An 8765-nucleotide genomic window follows, 5' to 3' on the forward strand; every position below is an offset into this window, starting at 1 on the left:
CAGTATATGAACATATAAAATTAATAAAATCTAAATATACACAAGTTATTGGTGGACAATGTCTATCGAATATGGTGCTCTGAGTATTGCTTAAAATACTGCTAGGATCTGTTCATAGAATGTTACAGGTCAAAGTCAAAATCCAAGGTCAAATTAAATGTACCATAAAAAAAGAGCAAAGTCATTTCTAGAGAAGTTATACATGTCAAAGAAATGAAAAGATGGCCCAGGTGAAACTGACACTCCTTGGTCTCCTATGCCACTATACAAGCTAGCTGGCAATGGAGGAAGCTTGCTGGTGGTGAAGATACACAAAGAAACATGAAGAAGTATACAATTGAGCTACCAGATCTTGTCTAAACAATCATAAATATTGCTACATAAATTCCCTAATGTACTATCCAGCCAAGGGTCCAAGGCTATAGATACATACAGCTAAGACGGATTTGTGTATACATCACCAGAGCGATGCTGTGTGACAAATCACTCACCGATATCAATCTCCTTCCCATGTCAATCATCCCGTTCCAAAACACCAACATGGAGAAAGGTCAGGTCTTTTGGGGATTTGAGTACACCTCTTGTTCATTTATCATTGCCCCATATTTTCCTGCCCATATATCAGCCATCAAAATCAGCTCCTGTTAAATGCTCTCCTAACATTTCATCTTCATTTATAAGCCTCCCACTAACATCTATTCATTCATAGACTTTCACCCCTCTAATGTTTCCTGTCCATTTATCAGCCCTCCCCAACATTTCCTGTCCATTTATCAGCCCTCCCCAACATTTCCTCTTCATTATCAGCCCTCCCCAACATTTCCTCTTCATTATCAGCCCTCCCCAACATTTCATGTCTATTTATCAGCCCTCCCCAACATTTCCTGTCCATTTATCAGCCCTCCCCAACATTTCCTGTCTATTTATCAGCCCTCCCCAACATTACATGTCCATTTATCAGCCCTCCCCAACATTTCATGTCTATTTATCAGCCCTCCCCAACATTTCCTGTCTATTTATCAGCCCTCCCCAACATTTCCTGTCTATTTATCAGCCCTCCCCAACATTTCCTGTCCATTTATCTGCCCTCCCCAACATTTCCTGTCCAATTATCAGCCCTCCCCAACATTTCCTGTCCATTTATCAGCCCTCCCCAACATTACATGTCCATTTATCAGCCCTCCCCAACATTTCCTGTCCATTTATCTGCCCTCTCCAACATTTCCTGTCCATTTATCAGCCCTCTCCAACATTTCCTGTCCATTTATCAGCCCTCCCCAACATTTCCTGTCCATTTATCAGCCCTCCCCAACATTTCCTGTCCATTTATCAGCCCTCCCCAACATTTCCTGTCCATTTATCAGCCCTCCCCAACATTTCCTGTCCATTTATCAGCCCTCCCCAACATTTCCTGTCCAATTATCAGCCCTCCCCAACATTTCCTGTCCATTTATCAGCCCTCCCCAACATTTCCTGTCCATTTATCAGCCCTCCCAACATTTCCTGTCCATTTATCAGCCCTCCCCAACATTTCCTGTCCATTTATCTGCCCTCTCCAACATTTCCTGTCCATTTATCAGCCCTCCCCAACATTTCCTGTCCATTTATCAGCCCTCCCCAACATTTCCTGTCCATTTATCTGCCCTCTCCAACATTTCCTGTCCATTTATCTGCCCTCTCCCAACATTTCCTGTCCATTTATCAGCCCTCTCCAACATTTCATGTCCATTTATCTGCCCTCCCCAACATTACATGTCCAATTATCAGCCCTCCCCAACATTTCCTGTCCATTTATCAGCCCTCCCCAACACTTCATCTTCATTTATCAGCCCTCCCCAACATTTCCTGTCAATTTATCAGCCCTCCCCAACATTTCCTGTCCATTTATCAGCCCTCCCCAACATTTCCTGTCCATTTATCAGCCCTCCCCAACATTTCCTGTCCATTTATCAGCCCCTCCCAACATTTCCTGTCCATTTATCAGCCCTCCCCAACATTTCCTGTCCATTTATCAGCCCTCCCCAACATTTCCTGTCCATTTATCAGCCCTCCCAACATTTCCTGTCCATTTATCAGCCCTCCCCAACATTTCCTGTCCATTTATCAGCCCTCCCCAACATTTCCTGTCCATTTATCAGCCCTCCCCAACATTTCCTGTCCATTTATCAGCCCTCCCCAACATTTCCTGTCCATTTATCAGCCCTCCCCAACATTTCCTGTCCATTTATCAGCCCTCCCCAACATTTCCTGTCCATTTATCAGCCCTCCCCAACATTTCCTGTCCATTTATCAGCCCTCCCAACATTTCCTGTCCATTTATCAGCCCTCCCCAACATTTCCTGTCCATTTATCAGCCCTCCCCAACATTTCCTGTCCATTTATCAGCCCTCCCCAACATTTCCTGTCCATTTATCAGCCCTCCCAACATTTCCTGTCCATTTATCAGCCCTCCCCAACATTTCCTGTCCATTTATCAGCCCTCCCCAACATTTCCTGTCCATTTATCACCCTCCCCAACATTTCCTGTCCATTTATCTGCCCTCTCCAACATTTCCTGTCCATTTATCAGCCCTCCCCAACATTTCCTGTCCATTTATCAGCCCTCCCCAACATTTCCTGTCCATTGATCAGCCTTCCCCAACATTTCCTGTCCATTTATCAGCCCTCCCCAACATTTCCTGTCCATTTATCTGCCCTCTCCAACTTTCCTGTCCATTTATCAGCCCTCCCCAACATTTCCTGTCCATTTATCAGCCCTCCCCAATATTTCCTGTCCATTTATCTGCCCTCTCCAACATTTCCTGTCCATTTATCAGCCCTCCCCAACATTTCCTGTCCATTTATCAGCCCTCCCCAACATTTCCTGTCCATTTATCAGCCCTCCCAACATTTCCTGTCCATTTATCTGCCCTCCCCAACATTTCCTGTCCATTTATCAGCCCTCCCAACATTTCCTGTCCATTTATCACCCCTCCCAACATTTCCTGTCCATTTATCAGCCCTCCCCAACATTTCCTGTCCATTTATCAGCCCTCCCCAACATTTCCTGTGCATTTATCACCCTTCCCAACATTTCCTGTCCATTTATCAGCCCTCCCCAACATTACATGTCCATTTATCAGCCCTCCCCAACATTACATGTCTATTTATCAGCCCTCTCCAACATTTCCTGTCCATTTATCACCCTTCCCAACATTTCCTGTCCATAACCAAACCAAACCGGGACTGTCATAATAAACTTGTATTCTGTTTAATTGACCAATAAAGATATTCATGCATGAAATAAATAACCACCATGAAGTAAAACACCTTAAAAAATCCTTTCTATATTCAAAGAAGAGTGGAAATTCTTAAGCTAAAGACATTCAAATCTTAAATGGAGAACTTTTTAAAAATTCAGAAACTTTTAACCTTTTACGCCTAAGAACACTACTAATAAAAGGTGGTAAGCTTATAGTCTATACTCAGTCGTAATTCTACCAAAGGATTTGGCTGTTTGGTGATGTGTTTATTACAGAGAAAAATGCCATGGTATGCTAATAAGGATGATCAATACTTGAAGCTACTCGAAACACAGCCTCAATATAACAAAAATCTTCTAAAAATTATACTAAGCGCTACGTTAAAAAAATATCTGAGAAAAGGGAAGGGTAAATCCTAACAGATAAACACATCACGGTGTTTGTTTGCATGGGTCTCTTTGTAGTAGTTGGTGACTACCTCGATGAACAAGATAAGGAAGGCTCCTGGAATATGCCATCCAGGAAAATTAGAGTCATAAAGTGTCTGGCCCAAGGACACAACCAGGACAACACAGACCAGCCCATTTCTCAGCTTCTGGAGAAACACAAACTGACATGGGTAGGAAGCGTACGTGGAACCACGAACCTAACATCACCACCTGAGATTACGTGGCTGGCACTATATAACCTACTGAGCTATCGCGGCCTCTCCAGGGGACGATGAATAACAATGGAAGAGGAAGGTAAAGGGTGGGAGGAATATCATACAGGTGTGACAGGAAGGTAAAGGGTGGGAGGAACATCATACAGGTGTCAGAGGAAGGTAAAGGCTGGGATAGGAACATCATACAGGTGTCAGAGGAAGGTAAAGGTACCAATGGGAGGAACATCATACAGGTGTGACAGGAAGGTAAAGGATGGGAGGAACATCATACAGGTGTCAGAGGAAGGTAAAGGGTGGGAGGAACATCATACAGGTGTCAGAGGAAGGTAAAGGTACCAATGGGAGGAACATCATACAGGTGTCAGAGGAAGGTAAAGGGTGGGACAGGAACATCATACAGGTGTGAGACAGGTAATGGGTTGGAGGAACATCATACAGGTGTGACAGGAAGGTAAAAGGTTGGAGGAACATCATACAGGTGTGACAGGAAGGTAAAGGGATGGAGGAACATCAAACAGGTGTGAGAGGAAGGTAAAGGGATGGAGGAACATCATACAGGTGTGACAGGAAGGTAAAGGGATGGAGGAACATCAAACAGGTGTGAGAGGAAGGTAAAGGGATGGAGGAACATCATACAGGTGTGAGAGGAAGGTAAAGGATGGGAGGAACATCATATAGGTGTGAGAGGAAGGTTAAGGGTGGGGAAACATTATACAGGTGTGAGAGGAAGGTAAAGGGTTGGAGGAACATCATACAGGTGTGACAGGAAGGTAAAGGGATGGAGGAACATCAAACAGGTGTGAGAGGAAGGTAAAGGGATGGAGGAACATCATACAGGTGTGAGAGGAAGGTAAAGGATGGGAGGAACATCATATAGGTGTGAGAGGAAGGTTAAGGGTGGGGAAACATTATACAGGTGTGAGAGGAAGGTAAAGGATGGGAGGAACATCATACAGGTGTGAGAGGAAGGTAAAGGATGGGAGGAACATCATACAGGTGTGAGAGGAAGGTAAAGGATGGGAGGAACATCATACAGGTGTGAGAGGAAGGTAAAGGGTGGGGAAACATCATACAGGTGTGAGAGGAAGGTAAAGGGTGGGACAGGAACATCATACAGGTGTGAGAGGAAGGTAAAGGATGGGAGGAACATCATACAGGTGTGAGAGGAAGGTAAAGGATGGGAGGAACATCATACAGGTGTGAGAGGAAGGTAAAGGATGGGAGGAACATCATACAGGTGTGAGAGGAAGGTAAAGGGTGGGGAAACATCATACAGGTGTCAGAGGAAGGTAAAGGATGGGAGGAACATCATACAGGTGTGAGAGGAAGGTAAAGGATGGGAGGAACATCATACAGGTGTGAGAGGAAGGTAAAGGGTGGGGAAACATCATACAGGTGTGAGAGAATGGTAAAGGGTGGGAGGAACATCATACAGGTGTAAGAGGAAGGTAAAGGGTGGAAGGAACATCATACAGGCGTGAGAGGAAGGTTAAGGTTGGGGAAACATTATACAGGTGTGAGAGGAAGGTAAAGGGTGGGGAACATCATACAGGTGTGAGAGGAAGGTAAAGGATGGGAGGAACATCATACAGGTGTGAGAGGAAGGTTAAGGGTGGGAGGAACATCATACAGGTGTGACAGGAAGGTTAAGGGTGGGGAAACATCATACAGGTGTGAGAGAATGGTAAAGGTGGGGAAACATTATACAGGTGTGAGAGGAAGGTAAAGGGTGGGAGGAACATCATACAGGTGTGACAGGAAGGTTAAGGGTGGGAGGAACATCATACAGGTGTGAGAGGAAGGTTAAGGGTGGGGAAACATTATACAGGTGTGAGAGGAAGGTTAAGGGTGGGGAAACATTATACAGGTGTGAGAGGAAGGTTAAGGGTGGGGAAACATTATACAGGTGTGAGAGGAAGGTTAAGGGTGGGAGGAACATCATACAGGTGTGAGAGGAAGGTAAAGGGTGGGAGGAACATCATACAGGTGTGAGAGAATGGTAAAGGGTGGGGAAACATTATACAGGTGTGAGAGGAAGGTAAAGGGTGAGAGGAACATCATACAGGTGTGAGAGGAAGGTAAAGGTACCAATGGGAGGAACATCATACAGGTGTGACAGGAAGGTAAAGGATGGGAGGAACATCATACAGGTGTCAGAGGAAGGTAAAGGGTGGGAGGAACATCATACAGGTGTCAGAGGAAGGTAAAGGCTGGGACAGGAACATCATACAGGTGTCAGAGGAAGGTAAAGGTACCAATGGGAGGAACATCATACAGGTGTCAGAGGAAGGTAAAGGCTGGGACAGGAACATCATACAGGTGTGAGACAGGTAATGGGTTGGAGGAACATCATACAGGTGTGACAGGAAGGTAAAGGGTTGGGAGGAACATCATACAGGTGTGACAGGAAGGTAAAGGGATGGAGGAACATCAAACAGGTGTGAGAGGAAGGTAAAGGGATGGAGGAACATCATACAGATGTGACAGGAAGGTAAAGGGTGGGAGGAACATCATACAGGTGTGAGAGGAAGGTAAAGGATGGGAGGAACATCATACAGGTGTGAGAGGAAGGTAAAGGGTGGGAGGAACATCATACAGGTGTGAGAGGAAGGTAAAGGATGGGAGGAACATCATACAGGTGTGAGAGAATGGTAAAGGTGGGGAAACATTATACAGGTGTGAGAGGAAGGTAAAGGGTGGGGAAACATCATACAGGTGTGAGAGAATGGTAAAGGTGGGGAAACATTATACAGGTGTGAGAGGAAGGTAAAGGGTGGGAGGAACATCATACAGGTGTGAGAGGAAGGTAAAGGGTGGGAGGAACATCATATAGGTGTGACAGGAAGGTTAAGGGTGGGGAAACATCATACAGGTGTGAGAGAATGGTAAAGGTGGGGAAACATTATACAGGTGTGAGAGGAAGGTTAAGGGTGGGGAAACATTATACAGGTGTGAGAGGAAGGTTAAGGGTGGGAGGAACATCATACAGGTGTGAGAGGAAGGTAAAGGGTGGGAGGAACATCATACAGGTGTCAGAGGAAGGTAAAGGCTGGGACAGGAACATCATACAGGTGTGAGAGGAAGGTTAAGGGTGGGAGGAACATCATACAGGTGTGAGAGAATGGTAAAGGGTGGGGAAACATTATACAGGTGTGAGAGGAAGGTAAAGGGTGAGAGGAACATCATACAGGTGTGAGAGGAAGGTAAAGGTACCAATGGGAGGAACATCATACAGGTGTGACAGGAAGGTAAAGGATGGGAGGAACATCATACAGGTGTCAGAGGAAGGTAAAGGGTGGGAGGAACATCATACAGGTGTCAGAGGAAGGTAAAGGCTGGGACAGGAACATCATACAGGTGTCAGAGGAAGGTAAAGGTACCAATGGGAGGAACATCATACAGGTGTCAGAGGAAGGTAAAGGGTGGGACAGGAACATCATACAGGTGTGAGACAGGTAATGGGTGGGAGGAACATCATACAGGTGTGAGAGGAAGGTAAAGGGTGGGAAGGAACATCATACAGGTGTGAGAGGAAGGTAAAGGATGGGAGGAATATCAGACAGATTTAACATATAGGCATATTACAGTAAATTAACAGATTGACTTCTAGGGTTTATTTGTTTCTTTGTTGGGTTTATCGCCCTGTGAACAGTCAGGGTCTGGTTTGAGGCAAAGTCTCATTGTAGTAGCTGGTGGCTACCTCACTGAACAACATACAGGATGCCTGTCACATGCGACCCGACAGCAATTAGGGAAAAGTGTCTTGCCTAATGATTCAACACCAACAGGAAAACTTTTTTTTATTAAAATCAAATTATTGAACTATCCATTATATCTATTTGACAACAGCTACTGACATCTTAATGTGAGGGAATTTGAAGCCAATTTATTTACTACCAAAATCCAGGTACATATTATCATTCCCTCAGAAAAATATTCATACCGTTCTCCTTCCATACTGTTAATGTCAGCATGACTATCCCTCACCATATTATGTTAACTTAAATCCCCTAATTCACATGAATTACAATGTTACCAACTCCTCCTGTGACATCAAATAAATGGCTAAAACTACATTATAATCCTACGACTTTCCATTGATAAGTACGCGGAGAGGTATCTCCGACACTAGTACCACGGTACCTGGAGTTGACTTATTGTAACAGGAAATTGGATAAGGATCGAGTCGGCTTTCTGTGTTGGCTGATCCAATTAGCTTCTCGTACTAACAACATTTGTTGAAATGAAAGATCATGGTAAGTGTTGTTAATCACCCGACTCTATCTGTTCAATTGAAATATTGACCTCTTGACCTCAGAATGAATCCCAAATTTATCAATCCCTTTACAATGATAAAAGTTTAAAAATTCCTCGGAGACAATTGATATCTATGACAACCACACAGCTCACTGTAGAAAGTGTCACCCCCTTACAATCTCGATACAGGTGTCCACGGAGGTCGTGGACTGTCGAAAGTGTGAAATGATATCAGACAGCTTTCACCTGTATACAAAGGAGAGACAAAAACACATTTCAATTTCACGTTTTTTTAGGTTTTCAATTACACCATCCTCTCACGAGAGACAGACAGAAATACTACTAAGATGTAGACTTTAATATTACAGAGGCTTTACAACTGTAGATCCTATATGTACATGATGAAAGTGGCTACAAAAAAAATTCATTCATTTTTGTAAGAAAAAATACAGGAACTGAATATTTACTTTAATGTAAAACTTTGATTTATTATTGAAATTGTTTTGAATTGATAGAGCAGCATGTAATGTTTCCTAGTATCTTAATACAAAGCAGATATAACCTATTAAGTATGTTAAAACGGACATGCTTATAAGTCAGGG

The sequence above is a fragment of the Pecten maximus genome, chromosome 3 (assembly GCF_902652985.1).
Source record: "Pecten maximus chromosome 3, xPecMax1.1, whole genome shotgun sequence".
NCBI classification, from domain to species: domain Eukaryota; kingdom Metazoa; phylum Mollusca; class Bivalvia; order Pectinida; family Pectinidae; genus Pecten; species Pecten maximus.